Source organism: Heteronotia binoei, chromosome 12 (genome assembly GCF_032191835.1).
Source record: "Heteronotia binoei isolate CCM8104 ecotype False Entrance Well chromosome 12, APGP_CSIRO_Hbin_v1, whole genome shotgun sequence".
Taxonomy (NCBI): domain Eukaryota; kingdom Metazoa; phylum Chordata; class Lepidosauria; order Squamata; family Gekkonidae; genus Heteronotia; species Heteronotia binoei.
In genome coordinates, this window is record NC_083234.1 from 11,204,877 (window position 1) to 11,223,020 (window position 18,144).

The 18,144-nt window shown below is 44.6% G+C and overlaps 2 non-coding genes across 2 annotated transcripts; both read right to left on the reverse strand.

The window, feature by feature from the left end:
- Positions 1-10,273: 10,273 nt before the first annotated feature.
- Positions 10,274-10,348, reverse strand: TRNAA-GGC (transfer RNA alanine (anticodon GGC)). The gene has a single exon. It is a non-coding gene; the product is annotated as a tRNA-Ala (tRNA).
- Positions 10,349-10,646: 298 nt separating this feature from the next.
- On the reverse strand, positions 10,647-10,718 carry TRNAT-GGU (transfer RNA threonine (anticodon GGU)). Its single transcript has one exon. It is a non-coding gene; the product is annotated as a tRNA-Thr (tRNA).
- Positions 10,719-18,144: the final 7,426 nt, after the last annotated feature.

Below are 18,144 nucleotides of genomic sequence, written 5' to 3' on the forward strand. Positions count from 1 at the left end.
AATTTTCTTATCTTGTAAACCTCTATCATGTCACCCCGCAGTCGACGTTTCCCCAAGTTAAAGAGCCCCGAGCGTTTTAACCTTTCTTCATAGGGAAAGTTTTCCAAACCTTTAATCATTCCAGTTGCCCTTTTCTGGACTTTTCCCAATGCTATAATATCCTTTTTGAGGAGCAGTGACCAGAACTGTACACAGTATTCCAAATGAGACCGCACCGAATAAATTCGGCTGGCACGCTTATTTGTATTATGGGAAAAATAAGATGGATGGTCTTTTTTCTCACCACTATATTAGAAATAGCTTATTAAACACTTGGACAAAATATAAGAAATATGGTGATGAGAGAAAGCCGCTTTGGATAGTGCCAGCAGAAGTAATAAAAACAACAGCTGAATTTGATGAAGAAAGAGTGATGTCATATAATCAACTGCTCAAGATTCAAGGTGACAAAATTGAATTAAAGTCTGCAGAAGAGTTAAATAACAAGTACGATTGGTTTCAAATGCAACAAATAAAAAGTTTGATGGAAAACAATATTAAATCTGATGGAATTAGATGTGAGCAAACAGAATTGGAAAGGGTTTTGCTTGGAGAATGAAAAATTAATATCGAAAGTATATAAATTACTATTGAAATGGTCTACAGAAGAAGAAGTAGTAAAATCTCAAATGGTTAAATGGGCAATCAATAGAAATAGAGAAATACAAATGGATACATGGGAATACCTTTGGAAGAACTCGATGAAGATATCAACATGTCAAAATATTAAAGAGAATTGTTTTAAGATGATGTATAGATGGTATATGACTCCGAAAAAACTGGCAAAGATGAGTTAAAAGATGTCGGATAGATGTTGGAAATGTAAAAACCACGAGGGTTCTTTTTTTCATATGTGGTGGACTTGTGAAAAAGCGAAAAAGTTTTGGCAGATGATACAACAAGAAATCTCTAAAATTTTGGGATATGACTTTAAGAAAGTTCCAGAGACTTTTCTGCTAGGACTACAAATAGAAAAATTTCCAAAAGAAGATAGGACTTTAATTTGGTATTTGCTCTCAGCTGCTAGGACATTGTATGCGCAGTTGTGGAAGCAAGAAAAAATACCAGAGAAATGGGACTGGATTGTGAAAGTTTTATCGTGGAGTGAGATGGACAAGCTAACAAGAATTTTAAGAGACTATGATTTGGATCTGTTTAAAAAGGAGTGGAAGAAATTTAGAGAATACATAGAGCAAGAGTGGAATGTAAAAAGACATTGGACAATTTTTTTAATGTCAATGGGAGAAAAGAAAGACATTGATTTTTGATTGGTTAGGGGTGCCTTTTTAATTGAACTTAAGTATATAACTTCGGCGGAAGTCTAGTAATGGAGGGAGGGGGGGTTGAAAATATCATATGGGTTAGAGATAGTAAGGACATAATTAAATATTGTAAGCATATGTTATTAATAAAATTGTTTAAAACCAAATGAGAGCGCACCATCGATTTCTGCAGGGGCATGATGATACTGGCTATAATAAACAAAACCCTGACTGATAAATAGTTGTTGCTGCTCTGACAAAACTCATAGCAAAACGCATAGGGATCTATATGAGCTAGATTAACTCTGCGCCTTGCACCTTGTTCTTTTTTTCGTCTTTCTTCTTCCTGCGGCCATCACTACATCCTCTGGCAGTGAATTCCACATTTTAGTCACTCTCCAGCTGTGATCACACCCACTAAATAATGCACTTTCGATGCAATTCCAACTGGATCTTGCCGGTTCGCACAGTAAAACCCAGCTGGAAAGTGCGCTGAAAGTGGATTGAACGTGTGTTATTTAGTGGGTGTGATCGCAGCCTCTGTGTAAAATAGTCATGCATGCTTTTAATTTGTCGCTGCCTTGATGGTCCTGAGGAGGGCAGAAAAGGCAGGTTAGAAATATTGTCTGTAAATAAACAGTCCAGGAAACTCCTCCTGGCTCTCCTATGAAGCCCTCCCTATGAACAGGATAGCAGTGAGTCAGTCTGTTGCTCTGGAAAGTACCCAACTCCCCCTGGCACCGAATCCACACTTTGTGCAGGAGGAAGACAAATTGTTCATTTCATGCTTTTCTCAGCTTGTTCTTCTGTCTCCGCTAAGGCACAGAAGGTGGAAGTCACCTGTCTGTCTCCTAATTCTGGAATCCTTGTGACGGAAGATTTCACCCTCTCTCCTGAGACTTTGTGCCGGTCCGCTGGTTCAAAGCATCCCTAAGTCTGGTTTAACTAATTCCCATCTCGCTCGATGGCACCCGGAGACCCAACTCCATCAAGTAAGGAGAATCCTTCTGCTATCCAGATGGCTTCGCTGATCTCCTGCCATGGAGGCTACACAGTCATTCGTTTGAGCCTACTGATGCCTTGGAAGGGGATGGAGGATCGGACGGCAATGCCTCTGCTCCCTCTGCTGACCAGAGAGAATTCTGCAACCCTCTTTGGAATGTCCCCAGGATGTCCTGCCGATGGGTGGGGGATTTTGCGGACCTTGCCAGGAATGGCCATTCCATTAGGCCAACTTATGACAATCGACTTGTTGGAACGTTGATCCGCTGCACCAAAGAGCAGGGGGCAAAGGAAGGTTGGAGGACCTGTTGGTGTATGGAAACTCAGAAGGGTCAAGAGACCTTGGAGCTCTGGAAGATGATACAACAATGATTGGAAGATGATACAACAAGAAATCTCCAAAATTTTGGGTTACGACTTCAAGAAAACTGCAGAGACTTTTTTGCTTGGATTACAATTAGAAAAATTTCCAAAGGAAGACAGGACTTTAATTTGGTATTTGCTCTCAGCTGCTAGGACATTGTATGCGCAGCTTTGGAAACAAGGAACAATACCAGAGAAATGGGATTGGATTATGAAAGTTTTATCGTGGAGTGAGATGGACAAATTAACTAAAACTTTAAGAGACTATGACTTAGACTTATTCAAAAAGGAGTGGAAGGAATTCAAAGGATATATGGAGAAAGGGTGGAACGTAAAAAGACATTGGGCAATTTTTTAGTATTAATCAAAAGTATTATATTTTGATAGATTAGTGGTACCTTTAGAATTAAATTCAAACTTATAACTTCGGGGAAGTCAATATTGGAGGGAGGGGGGGTGAAATATCATATGGTTTAGTATAAGAAAAAGATAATTAAATATTGTAACCAAGTGTTATTAATAAATTGTTAAAACACAAAGAGACCTTGGAGCTCTGGATGCCAAGAATGTTTTGTGATATGCCGAAGGCCAGTTCTCACTGTGGAGTTTGGAGGTGGGGTGGGGGAAAGTCCCTGTCACAGCTGACAAATGGTGACCCCACCCCCCCAGGGCTTTCAAGACAAGAGGCATTCAAATGTTGTTTGCCATTGCCTGTCTCTCTGTAGAGACTCTGGAGTTCTTTGGGGGTCTTTCATTCACACAGGCCTCATTTTGGACAGGAGCTCACAGGAGCAGAGCTCCAGAACCTCTAAATTTTATTGTGCTCTTTCTTAAAAGTTAAAGGTAGTCCCCTATGCAAGCACCAGTTGTTTCTGACTCTGGGGTGACGTTGCTTTCACAGCAGACTTTTTACAGGGTGGTTTGCCCTTGCCTTCCCCAGTCATCTACACTTCCCCCACCCAGCAAGCTGGGTACTCATTTTAACAACCTAGGAAGGATGGAAGGCTGAGTTGACCAGGAACCGGCTACCTGAACCAGCTGGGATCGAACTCAGGTCATGAGCAGAGGGCTCTAACTGCAGCACTGCAGCTTTACCACTCTGCGCCACTGGGCTCTGCTCTTTCTTAGCTCCCCTCAAAAAAAAAAAAATGACTTGCTTCTGGACTCCATCGTTCAAACCCCCTGTGAGATTTTTTGCTGAGCTGTGATCTGACAAACTTTCTAATATTTTTCCCCACCAAAAATGGGAAAATAACCAGAACCTATAGAGCAGACAGATGGAAATCTTCCTCATGCCGCTGTGGCCCCCAAAGGAGAAAGTCATTTAAAAAGTATGATGGGGAGCAAGGTTTTCTTAGGACAATTCCGATTCAAGAAGCATTCTAAGGTAGATGCTGAGCTGTGTGCACCTTGCAGTGATGTCAGGGGTCTGTGGCAAATGCTGATGAGTTGTGCTAATGAGCTCTAGCATTTCTTTTTCTGCAAAATGACCCCTGCTTCTTGGGTCCGGTACTACAGTGCACTATAGCGTTTGCACTATGTCTACTGAATGAATATAGACTGGAGCTTCCATAGCCAACAGATATTCATGATTGTAATGGCTACAGGTGAAGCCTAAAAGTTGAAGAAGGCGTTTTCACCGAAACCGGTCCTGAGCTTCTTGTTTTGGCTGCAGCGTATTACCTTTGTTATTCTTCAAATTTGTGATTCACTCCAGGATAATTTTGGAATAGTACTCGGATTGTGCACGGATACTGCTTATGGGCATGGTTTGTTTAAACTTATGGACAGTGCCTATTTGTCCGACACTTCAATTTTCTTTATTAAAATAGACTAGAGGTTGGATACGGACATTGAAGAAGAAGAAGATATTGGATTTATATCCCACCCTCCACTCCGAAGACTCTCAGAGCGGCTCACAATCTCCTTTACCTTCCTCCTCCACAACAGACACCCTGTGAGGTAGATGAAGATACTGGATTTATATCCCGCCCTCCACGCCGAAGAGTCTCAGAGCGGCTCACAATCTCCTTTACCTTCCTCCCCCACAACAGACACCCTGTGAGGTGGGTGGGGCTGAGAGAGCTCTCACAGCAGCTGCCCATTCAAGGACAACCTCTGACAGAGCTATGGCTGACCCAAGGCTATGCTAGCAGGTGCAAGTGGAGGAGTGGGGAATCAAACCCGGTTGTCCCAGATAAGAGTCCGCACACTTAACCACTACACCAAACTGGCTCTCATACTGTCGTCATAATTGTTCTTTATTGGCAAAGAATTATCGTACTGCACAGTTTCCCATTGTTTGCCAACAATTTCAAACTGTGGTTCTTACTTGGTTTTGCTTGCACCTTCTGGTGACGTCAGAGGTGTGCAGCACTGTGCAAATGAGTTGTGCCGATGAGCTCTGGCACCTCTTTTTCTATGAAATGACCCCTAACCAGGGACAAGATGGGGCTAGCCTTGGGCATCCGGGTCGGCTGACCCGTCTCTGAAAATCACAGACAAGTAGTCCCTCCATTGCTCAGTCATCGCTTTATTGCTGATCTCAAGCAGCAGCTTCAAATACTCAAAAAATGTTTGGTTAAGGACTCAGAATTGCACTAAATTATATTGTAAATGCTTTGCACATGCACATCGTCGGCTTTCCTGCAGCTGTTCCCCTTCCACCCCCCTGCCTGCCATCTGTCCAACCTCGGAACGCACAGAGCTGTACTTTTACTGTCTCGCTGCTTCTGTTCCTGAAATACATTTTCTGTTTTGTCAATGTTCTTATGTTCAGGAAATCGGAATGCTTCCTATGTATTTTATTTTTTAAAAAAATACAACTGTTTTACCAAACGATGATGCCTAAAATAACCTGTTTCATGTCTTGCGGCGGGGGGGGGGGAGGTCTTGCTGTTTTTAGACTTACGCAATGCTGCAGCTGATTGCAATGTCTCCCGATATTTAAATCATGTCAGCAAAGACGGAGGACAACATGTTTTTCAGAGGATGAGCCATCCCAAACCAACTGTTGCGAGGAGGGAAATGCTTTCTTTTACCTCTCTATAAAAGTGAATCCCTGCTTTGTTGGAACACTTATCCCTGCATAGCAAGTTTGGTGCGCTGATTAAGTGTGCAGACTCTTATCTGGGAGAACGGGGTTTGATTCCCCACTCCTCCACTTGCACCTGCTGGAATGGCCTTGGGTCAGCCATCGCTCTGGCAGAGCTGTCCTTGTGAGAGCCAGTTTGGTGTGGTGGTTAAGTGTGCGGACTCTTATCTGGGAGAACCGGGTTTGATTCCCCACTCCTCCACTTGCACCTGCTGGAATGGCCTTGGGTCAGCCATCGCTCTGGTAGAGCTGTCCTTGTGAGAGTCAGTTTGGTGTGGTGGTTATGTGTGCGGACTTTTATCTGGGAGAACCGGGTTTGATTCCCCACTCCTCCACTTGCAGCTGCTGGAATGGTCTTGGGTTAGCCATAGCTCGTGCAGAGCTGTCCTTGTGAGAGCCAGTTTGGTGTAGTGGTGAAGTGTGCAGACTCTTATCTGGGAGAACCGGGTTTGATTCCCCACTCCTCCACTTGCACCTGCTGGGATTGCCTTGGGTCAGCCATCACTCTGGCAGAGCTGTCCTTGTGAGAGCCAGTTTGGTGTAGTGGTTAAGTGTGTGGACTCTAATCTGGGAGAACCAGGTTTGATTCCCCACTCCTCCACTTGCAGCTGCTGGAATGGCCTTGGGTTAGCCATAGCTCTGGCAGAGCTGTCCTTGTGAGAGCCAGTTTCATGTAGTGGTTAAGTGCGCAGATTCTTATCTGGGAGAACCGGGTTTGATTTCCCACTCCTCCACTTGCACCTGCTGGAATGGCCTTGGGTCAGCCATTGCTCTGGCAGAGCTGTCCTTGTAAGAGCCAGTTTGGTGTGGTGGTTAATTGCGTGGACTCTTATCTGGGAGAACCGGGTTTGATTCCCCCCTCCTCCACTTGCAGCAGCTGGAATGACCTTGGGTTAGCCATAGTTATCACAGGAGTTGTCCTGAGCTCTCTCAGCCCCATCCACCTCACAGGGTGTCTGTTGTGGGGGGGGGGGAGAAAATAAAGGAGATTGTGAGCCACTCTGAGTCTCTGATTCAGAGAGAAGAACGGTCAATAAATCTGCACTCCTTTTTCTTTTTCATCTTCTTCTTTCTTCTTCATAGCACTAAATGTTGCAAATGAGTGGGAAAACAAACAGGCCCTGAAAAAGGAGATCAGCTGAATGTTCCCTCTAAGCTGTGGAGTCTTGTGAGCAAAAATTCTACTTTGTGATCTACTGGCATTAAAGTTGTGAGTGATTGCATCAATTAGTTTGTTCTGGGGCCATTTTTCCTGAGCTGAGACAAAAATGTGTGAGCCAGAGTCTGAAAAACTGTGAATTAGCTCACACTAACTCAGCTTAGAGGGAACACTGGCTGTCAGTGGTCAATTTGTGGGGGGGGGAGGGGAGGGAAACCATACCCTCCTTTTAAAAATCCACATGCTTGCTGACAGTTCACAGGGCTCCGAAAGAGAGAGAGGTTAGTGAAGCTAAAAATTCCACTTATCTAGGTCGTTTTTAAAATTCTAGTCTCCATCTTAAGAGCTCAGGGAAGCATACTTTTATTGGGTTAAATGTAAAAAAAAAAAATCAATTTCCTTAGAAGCACAGAAGCTTTTCACAGTTATCGCCAATCTTCCACATTTCCCAGTTAAGGGGAAAATGCTGTTCAAACAAATTATAAAGATAATCTGGCTGCAACGGTAACAAGAGAAAGAAATTTTACTTACAAAAATAGAAGCACATCTTACATGACATCTTCACATAAGTATATTTAACTTACGGCAAACAGATTAACTTCAGGCGGGCAACTGTGTTGGTCTTAAGCAATAGGACCAATTTTTGAGTCCGGTGGTACCTTTAGGACCAACGAAGTTTAATTCTGGACACTTCTTCAGATACATTGAACCAGACTTCCTCAAGCCTTACACATAGGTAGAGCTTCTACACGTGTGGATACACGTGAAAGCTTATACCCAGAATTCTACCTGGTTGGTTTTAAAGGTGCCACTGGACTCAAACTTTGTTCAGATTAACTTCAAAAAGGCTAACTAGCTACACCTCCAAGCCCAAGTAAGAGAGAGAAGAGAGGTCCTATATAAGAGGAAACAAAGGCAAGCAGAGAGGAGCAACATCTAACTAATGAAAGGATTGGGCCCACCACCACTTGTTTGGTGTAGTGGTTAAGTGTGCAGACTCTTATTTAAGAACATAAGAGAAGCCCTGTTGGATCAGGTCAATGGCCCATCCAGTCCAACACTCTGTGTCACATAAGAACATAAGAGAAGCCATGTTGGATCAGGTCAATGGCCCATCCAGTCCAACACTCTGTGTCACATAAGAACATAAGAGAAGCCCTGTTGGATCAGGTCAATGGCCCATCCAGTCCAACTCTCTGTGTCACATAAGAACATAAGAGAAGCCATGTTGGATCAGGTCAATGGCCCATCCAGTCCAACACTCTGTGTCACATAAGAACATAAGAGAAGCCCTGTTGGATCAGGTCAATGGCCCATCCAGTCCAACTCTCTGTGTCACATAAGAACATAAGAGAAGCCATGTTGGATCAGGTCAATGGCCCATCCAGTCCAACACTCTGTGTCACATAAGAACATAAGAGAAGCCCTGTTGGATCAGGTCAATGGCCCATCCAGTCCAACTCTTTGTGTTCCACAGTGGCCAAAAAAACCAGGTACCATCAGGAGGTCCACCAGTGGGGCCAGGACACTAGAAGCCCTCCCACTGTTGCCCACCCCAAGCACCAAGAACAAAGAGCACCATGTGTCCCAGATACAGAGTTCCATCTATACCTTGTGGCTAATAGCTACTGATGGACTTCTGCTCGATATGTTTATCCAATTCGCTCTTGAAGCTGTCCATGCTTGTAGCTGCCGGTGCTTGAAGCTGGGAAAACCAAGTTTGATTCCCCACTCCTCCACATGCAACTGTTGGTGTGACCTCGTAATAGCTCTGTCAGAGGCTGTTCTGGACACACGGTGTCTGTTGTGGGGAGGGAAAGGGAAAGGAGACTTCTTCAGGTAGCGAAGTGCAGTGCATAATCCAATCTCCTCCTCCTCTTCTTCTTCATCAGCTGATAATTCTATTAACCCTTTCCCCTCCAGGTCCACTTGCATGCATAGTTACAACATCCAACACATACATGGCTATTTGTTTCCTTGGGTTGCCAGTTCCTGGTTAGGAAATATCTGAAGATTTGGAGATTCAGTTCACATGAATAATCTCAGGTACAACTCTCGTTCCAATAACCTTCGTCAGTCAACCCACTGGATAGACGAGGTAGCAAATGGCCATCAAAACTATCAACATGTCTTGATCTGGTTGGCCTCCCCGGTTGGCACTGTCATCTGTGCTATAAAATGGAATCATATCTGCCATCTTTATGGGACAGCATCTTGCCATGACGTGAGGCAACCAGGCTGGGCAATACTGTGATGATACGGAATTTTTTCTGAGTGCTGTTGAGCTGTCTGTTCTTAAAATGTTTTTTATTGTATTTTATTGTTTTATTATATGTTGTGCTCTGCCCTGAGCCCTATGGGGAATGGACAGAATAGAAATGTATTAAATTGTATTAAAATGTATTAAATATATCAAAATATGCAGAGTTCTCAACCCACAGGAAAAAGCAATTTATTTTCTCTGGCACACCATCTACAGCTTCATAGCTTGACTAAAGCACTATTTCTAGCATGGTATAGGCCCTGGGAGGTTGGCAACCCCTCCTTTTATTCTTTACAGCAACTCCTGGAAGTGGGTTTGGCTGAGAAAAAGTGACGAACCCAAAGTCACCCACTTCCAAGACAGCATAATACTTGAACTTGAAGGTTTCCTCCACCCTAGATGGGCACTCTAAGCACTATGTTATCTTGACTTTCTCGCCAAGGACCCACTTGAATCAGAGCAGAGGTTGAATCAGTGAATACCAGAAATTCTTCTACGTCCTGACTCAACCAATCAAAGGAAAAGAAAAGGAAAAGGAAAGGTCCCCTGTGCAAGCACCAGTCGTTTCCGTCTCTGGGATGACGTTGCTTTCACAACGTTTTCACGGCAGACTTTCTTTTTACGAGGTGGTTTGCCATTGCCTTCCCCAGTCCTCTACACTTTCCCCCCAGCAAGCTGGGGACTCATTGGACCAACCTCGGAAGGATGGAAGGCTGAGTCAACCTCAAGCCGGCTACCTGAAAACCCAGCTTCTGCTGAGGATCGAACTCAGGTCATGAGCAGAGCTTATGACTGCAGTACTGCAGCTTTAACACTCTGCATCATGGGGAAACAAGGAAAACAGATAACAGAAAGTGGTATTTTCCTTGGCTGTTGTCTATGTTCTGTCTTTTCAGTTTCTAGTATTTCAGCCTTGCCTGTTTGGTCTGCCTGCTCCCATAAGTGGAGTGTGTTATGAACATATGAAGCTGCCTTATACTGAATCAGACCCTCAGTCCATCAAAGTCAGTATTGTCTACTCAAACTGGCAGCGGCTCTTCAGGGTCTCAAGCTGAGGTTTTTCATGCCTATTTGCCTGGACCCTTTTTAGTTGGAGATGCCAGGGATTGAACCTGGGACCTTCTGCTTGCCAAGCAGATGCTCTACCACTGAGCCACCATCCCTCCCATAGAATGTATGAACATATGTGAGCATATATGAAGCTGCCTTCTACTAAATCAGACCCTCAGTCCATCAAAGTCAGTATTGTCTACACAGACTGGCAGCAACTCTCCAGGGTCTCAAGCTGAGGTTTTTTCACACCTACTTGTCTGGACCCTTTTTAGTTGGAGATGCTGGGAACTGAACCTGGGACCTTCTGCTTACCAAGCAGATGCTGCACCACTGTGCCACAGCCCCTCCCTGTGTCTCTCCAGGGTCTCAAGCTGTGGTTTTTCATGGCTACTTGCCTAGACCCTTTTTAGTTGGAGATGCCAGGGATTGAACCTGGGACCTTCTGCTTACCAAGCAGATGCTCTACCACTGAGCCACAGCTCCATTCATAGCTCTCCAGGGTCCCAAGCAGAGGTTTTTCATGCTTATTTGCCTGGACCCTCTTTCAGTTAGAGATGCCGGGGATTGAACCCGGGACCTTCTGCTTTCCAAGCAGATGCTCTACCACTGAAACACCGTCCCTCCCCCAAGTGGTTTAAACTGGATTTCAACAGTTTGTGCATCAGCCCTGCAGCTTCCTGGGGATTGTTGTTCAGTCCACGATGAACCATGATGCTGATGCATGGCTGTGATTACGCAGGTGCAAAAACAGAACCTCTCCTCAGAGTGGTGGCAGGTTTTCAATGATGACTTGCTTCTGAGTACTCTGGGGGAAAAACAAGTCATCAAAGTAATTCAGTAGCGGTAGAAAAGAGCAAGAGTCCAGGAGCACCTTAAAGGCTAACAAAATTTGGGGCAGGTGAGGAGCTTTCATGAGTCACTGCTCCCTTGAGTGACTTGTTCACTTGAGTGTTAGTCTTTAAGGTGCACTGGACTCTTACTCTTTTCCACTGTTACAGACAGACCAAGACGGCTACCCACCTTGAAAGCAATTCAGTGAACTATTAGCATACACCAACAGCAGGTACTTTGCACAATACCATCAGGTGCACATGGACAGGTCCACTCACGTGGCACATGAAGCTGCCTTCTACTGATTTGGACCGTTGATCCATCAAGATCAGTATGGTCTACTCAGACTGACAGCAGCTCTCCAGGATCTCAGGCTGAGATCTTTCATGTCACCTCCTGCTTTGTTCTTTTACCTGGAGACACCAGGGCTCAAACCTGGGACCTTCCAGGTGCCAAGCAGATGCTCTGACACTGAGCCACAGCCCCACCCACTCAAAAGAAGGCTCTTAAGACTGTGAACAAATCAAGATAAAACACCAGTAAAAATGGGACTGGATTTTAAAAGTTATGTCTTGGAGTGAAATGGACAAACTTACAAGAATTTTAAAAGACTATGGTTTGGAGAAGTTTAAAATGGAGTGGGAGAAATTCCAAATATACGTTGAAAAACATTGGAAAGTAAAGGGACATTTAATGATGTTTGAAAATAATTGAAGCTCTGTGGAATGGTGGACTATAGTAATAATTATAAAGAAATGGAATTGTCTTTTTTTCTTTTTTTTGGTTTTTGTTTTTATTGGACTATCGCAAAGCATGGAGGCATACCATCCACCAGGCTGTCTCTTCTTTTGAGAATGCACGCATAGCTGGTCTTGAGGACAAAAGGAGATTGAGGAAGAATCGCACTGCTACAGCACGAACCCCAAATCAGACTTTTCCCTGCAGCCACTGTGGCCGGACCTGCCTGTCCCGCATTGGTCTTGTCAGCCACCAGCGAGCCTGCAGCAGACGTGGACTACTGCACCCTTCTTAAATCTTCGTTCGCGAAGTCAAGCCGAGAGAGAGAGAGAGAGAGAGAGAATATCTTTTTTGATAAGGTTAAGAGGATAGCGTATAAGGTTGTTTTTTCTAACAGATATTACCTTTTATTTTTAGCAATTTAAGCAAACACCAGCGGGGGTAAAAATAAGGGGGACGGAAGGGGTGAAAAGTGATGTATTTGTATTATTTTTGCTTTAGTGCTTTTTTTTAAGTGCTTTTTCTATAAATATCGTTACAATACATTGCAATAATAAAATTGGTTTGACACAAGACTGTGAACAAATCATCAATGTGATTATGTAAGAAGAGAAGATTTATACCCCATGCTTCGCTAGCCAGAGGGGTCTGAGAGCGGCTTGCAAATCTCCTTTTCCCTTCCCCTCCGCACAACAGACACCCTGTGAGCTAGGTGGGGCTGAGAGAGCTCTCCCAGAACTGCTGTTGAGCAGAACAGCCTTGAAAGAACTAAGGTGCTTGAATTAAGAAAATGCAAGCAGAGTGGATTTGACTTTGATCACTTCCTGTGCACAGCTGGATGGACTCCTAGCATGAATATTTAGGAAGGCACTACGGAGGTTTTCTCAAAGCTCTGCAAAGGTTTAAAGGGTGCAGAGGACTTTTCATGCTTAAGAGCATTGGAATGTGTTGCGGATAGAAGCAGGGACGTCGGACTTCAGGCGCCTCCAGGATGGTGAGCCAAGAACTGAGACAGGCAGCCCGCTAGGCTGGTATCAGGGCCGGGCAAACAGAGCAGTAATTAATCAGTGCGGTCTCAATGCTGCTGTTAAACTAATGAAGCTAATTTATTGACAATGGTTTATAAAGGTTGATGTCTCAGGATTTAATGGCTCTTCTGGAAACCTTCCTAACTGGCCAAGTCTTGGAGGAGGAGGAGGGGAGTCTTCAGTAGGCATTTGTTCGTTCTCAGTCCCAAAAGTGATGTTAAGTCATCAGTGTTCTACTGGCCTAAAACCCTCTGCTTATACCCTTTTATGAGCAGAGATTCCCAGTGTTTTATTCGTTCAGAGTCAGAAGGGTAGTCTGAAGCAGAAGAACAAAGTTCAAGGCCAGTGGCACCTTTAGACCAATAAAGCTTTACTCAAGGTATAACTTTTCTTCTGCACGTACGCTTCTTCAGATATGTTGAAATGGAAGTTACCAGTCCATATATATAGGCAATGGGTGAGCAGCAAATTAGCATGCCTCATGCGTTTAACAGATGCAAGAACCAAACTGAAATTAATAAGCTTAATTTACGTGATCATCATTGGTTTGGGTTTAATTCCAAGGGAAAACACAGACAATCATAGAATCATAGCGTTGGAAGGGATCTCCAGGGTCATCTAGTCCAACCCCCTGCACAGCGCAGGAAACCCACAAATACCTCCTCCTAAATTCACAGGCTCTTCATTGCTGTCAGATGGCCATCTAGACTCTGTTTAAAAACCTCCAAGGAAGGAGAGCCCACCACCTCCCGAGGAAGCCTGTTCCACTGAGGAATCACTCTAACAGTCAGGAAGTTCTTCCTGATGTTGAGTCAGAAACTCTTTTGATTTAATATCAACCCACTGGTTCTGATCCTACCTTCTGGGGCCACAGAAAACAATTCCACACCATCCTCTATATGACAGCCCTTCAAGTACTTGAAGATGGTGATCATATCACCTCTCAGCCGCCTCCTCTCCAGGCTAAACATCCCCATCTCCTTCAACCTTTCCTCATAGGACTTGGTCTCCAGACCCATCACCATCTTTGTCGCTCTCCTCTGGACCCGTTCCAGCTTGTCTAAATTCTTCTTAAATGTGGTGCCCAAAAGTGAAGGAAATAAACATATCAAAATCTGAGAGTAACGGGCAGATGTACAGGAGACAGTCCTTCAAATATTAGAGATACCATCAGACTTTGAAATTGCCCTGTTTGGATGATGGTCATCGGCAGCTCATAACTCTCACTTGAAATCAGAGAGCCAGTAGTTAAGGGTGTGGATTCTTATCTGGGAGAGCCAATCCTGCTGCATCGGGGCTGGGTGCTGGTGACTCTGAGTCATCTGCTGATTGTGAGCCTTGATGAGCCTGCAACTCCTCTTCCAGCTTGTCTTCCACTGGTTCAGAACTGGCCGCACAAAGCTGCTATTCTCACGAGGAGTCCCTGTTGCTGAGTGCCAGCTGACCTACAGCTCCCAATGAGTCCCTGCTGCTTCCCAGCTCTGACTGGCCCACCAGTCAGTATTGTCTACTCAGACTGGCAGCGGGTCTCCAGGGTCTCAGGCAGAGATAATTCACGTCACCTACTGCCTTTCCCTTTTAACTGCAAATGTTGCAGATTGAACCTGGCACCTTCTAAATGCAAGGCAGATGCTTTTTCACTGAACCACAGCTCCTGCTCTTCAAAACAACAGAGTACAGGAAATCGGATGGCTGGAATATAGCAGGCAATACTATGGAATGTAGTATGCAGAAGCTATTTGCTGTATCCGTTATCTTGGTCTCACTGCATTGTTTTATACTTATGCAATACCATTTTCTGCATTGTTAACATGTCACGGCTAATACGTATGCATTGTTTCTTACTTCTCTAGTCCTATTCTTTGTTCGTTTATTTAAACCATTTATTAGCCCTCTTTCTAGCTTGTGTAACTGAAGGCTGCAAACAATGTAAATAAAACAATTATTTAAAAAAAAACGCCCAAAGACTACAATTTATAAATTTCTTATTAGATGTCCTGCGCTATCGATGTCATCGATTTGCACGGTGTCATCCACTTTGAGCGTCAGTGAGAAAGGCAGAATACAAGTAATGTACATTTTGAAAAATAGAATAAAATAAAATAAGCTTTAATCCGTGACTGTTCAGGTGGAAATCTGCCACTGAGGTGGGCGTTTTTCAGGCCACTGACCATGTTGTACAGCACTATTCACATATTGCAAAGATTGGGTTGGATCCAGAATAAAATTTCCACTGGCACAACTGAACATTTCTACCTCTCCTTTCCCATTGCAGCCCACTGATCTCCACTAAATGCTTGTTCTGGGGGATGAGGAATGTGGGGCTGCCTTTGTGCCGAACCCGAAAGCTGCAGCTAGTGCAGAATGCCACGGCCCGGCTGCTGTTAGGACTCCCAAGAAGGGAGCACATCCGGCCAGGGCTCCGGGATCTGCACTGGCTGCCAATAGCTTACCGAGTCCGGTACAAGGTGCTGGTTATTACCTTTAAAGCCCTATATGGCCTAGGACCTGCCTACCCGAAGGACCGTCTCTCCCCACATGTTCCCCAGAGAGTACTGAGATCGGGAACTTGAAATCTCCTAGTTATCCCCGGGCCAAAAGAAGCCCACTTAATATCTACCAGGGACTGGGCCTTTTCTGTTATGGCCCCTTCCTGGTGGAACCAGCTGCCGGAAGAGGTGAGGGCCCTGCGGGACCTTGCCCAGTTCCGCAGGGCCTGTAAGACAACCCTCTTCCGGCTGGCCTATGACTAGCTGGTACAAGAAACCAAGTGTAGTTATACTAGATGTCTGCTGTCCCTATTTATGTGAAATTTTGTGTTGTGAGCCGCCCTGAGCCACTTGTTGGGAAGGGCGGGATATAAATCATAAAATAAATAAATAAATAAGAGGTACATGAAAGAACATAGGAACACAAGAGAAGCCATGTTGGATCAAGCCAATGGCCCATCCAGTCCAACACTCTGTGTCACACAGTGGCCAAAAACTTGGTGCCATCAGGAGATCCACAAGTGAGGCTAGACTCAAGAAGCCCTCCCATTGTTGACCCCCCCAAGCTCCAAGAATATAGAGCATCACTGCCCCAGATATAGTGTTTCATCTATAGGGAAGTCTTCAGTGGGGAAACAGTGGATATTGCCAATGTGGTCTGGATCCAACTGATTTGTAAACCACCACCACCACCACCACCCCCCCGTGGTATCTTAAGAGTGGCAGCAGAAGTGAGCAGTCTCCAGACACCAGCATGGGTCTGAATGATCTTTGGTATCTCACAAAAGGAGCTTTGACTCTCAAAGACTCTAATTCTGTTGGTAAAGCTGCAGTACTGCAGGCAAAGCTCTGCACATGACCTGAGTTCAAACCCGGTGGAAGCTGGGTTCAGGTAGCCAGTTCGAGGTTGACTCAGCCTTCCTTCCTTCTGAGGTTGGTAAAATGAGTACCCAGATGGCTGGGGAGGGAAGTACAGATGACTGGTAAAGGCAATGGCAAACCACCCCGTAAAAAAATCTGACATGAAAACATTGTTAAAGCAATGTCACCCCAGAGTCAGAAATGACTGGTGCTTGCACAGGAGACTACCTTTACCTTTTTAAGGTACTACTGGACTTGAATCTACCCATTTCTTTGCTTTTTTGGGAGGGGGAGGGGGGGTCATAGCCTCCAGCACCATGGATAGCTCCTAGTATTCAGCATTCATGTCCTTTATGGCAGGGTGGCCAACGGTAGCTCTCCAGATGTTTTTTGCCTACAACTCCCATCAGCCCCAGCCAGCATGGCCAATGCCTGGGGCTGATGGGAGTTGTAGGCAAAAAACATCTGGAGAGCTACCGTTGGCCACCCCTGCTTTATGGAACTCTTGCCACACAGAGAGGAATCCTTTACGCCTTCCTTCCTTGAAGCAAGAATTCTCATCAGCAGCATTTCCTACACTCATTTTTTACACCCAGATCATTAGAAAAAATATTGTGCATATTCTAAACCACTCAACAGTGTGCACAAGAAAAACAGAACATGTGGGTAATATCAGGCATTATGACCAGTAGGCAGAGGTGGAATTCTATCAGGAGCTCCTTTGCATATTAGGCCACACCCTCTGATGTAGCCAATCATCCAAGAGCTTACAAAAAAGAGCCTTGTAAGCTTTTGGAGGATTGGCTACATCAGGGGGTGTGGCCTAATATGCAAAGGAGCTGCTGTTAGAATTCCACCCCTGCCGGTAGGTAATTCCCAAACCATGAGCCAAAGTAGATACATCCAAGCGGGCAGTCGTGTTGGTCTGAAGCAGAAGAACAAAGTAGAAGTCAAGTTTCACCTTTAAGGCCAACAAAGTTTTATTCAGAATGCAAGCTTCCGTATGCATGCGTACTTCTTCAGACGAGGGGACAGGGGACAGTGGGCTGAAATACACGTAGTTGGTGGGTTAAGAGTGTAAACTGATACAAAGGATCAAATGGCAACATAGTGTAATAAATTGGAAGACCATTTGGTCTGGATAGCAATAAAAGGGGATAAACGTTGCCTGTTAATTGCTGTTGCTGCAAGTCTAGGTAAAACAAAAGGACATAAGAACATAGGAGAAGCCATGTTGGATAAGCCAACGGCCCATCCAGTCCAACACTCTGTGTCACAGAAGAACATAAGAGAAGCCATGTTGCATCAGGCCAGTGGCCCATCCAGTCCAACACTCTGTGTCACACAGTGGCAATAATTTATATATATATGCATATATACACACACTGTGGCTAATAGCCACTGATGGACCTCTGCTCCATATTTTTATCTAACCCCCTCTTGAAGCTGGCTATGCCTGTAGCCGCCACCACCTCCTGTGGCAGTGAATTCCACATGTTAATCACCCTTTGGGTGAAGAAGTACCTTCGTTTTATCCGTTCTAACCCGACTGTTCAGCAATTTCATTGAATGCCCACGAGTTCTTGTATTGTGAGAAAGGGAGAAAAGTACTTCTTTCTCTACTTTCTCCATCCCATGCATTATCTTGTAAACCTCTATCATGTCACCCCGCAGTCGACGTTTCTCCAAGCTAAAGAGCCCCAAGCGTATTTCTATGTATTTCCTAGTAACATTAAAGATATCTTATATGTCCACTTCCTACAGATTTGCCTAAGGTAACAGACCCTCATATTGTAGATCCTAATCCACTAAGATCTGACTTCCATTTAACTGATGATTCATATAAAGTTTTCAGATGGAGAAGTAAACTCTGCCCGAGGTTGACACAATCCTGGGAAATCTTCAGATCAACAAAGACTGCAGAAGCTCCATTGACTTTGCCGGGGTGACTAGGAGAATGAA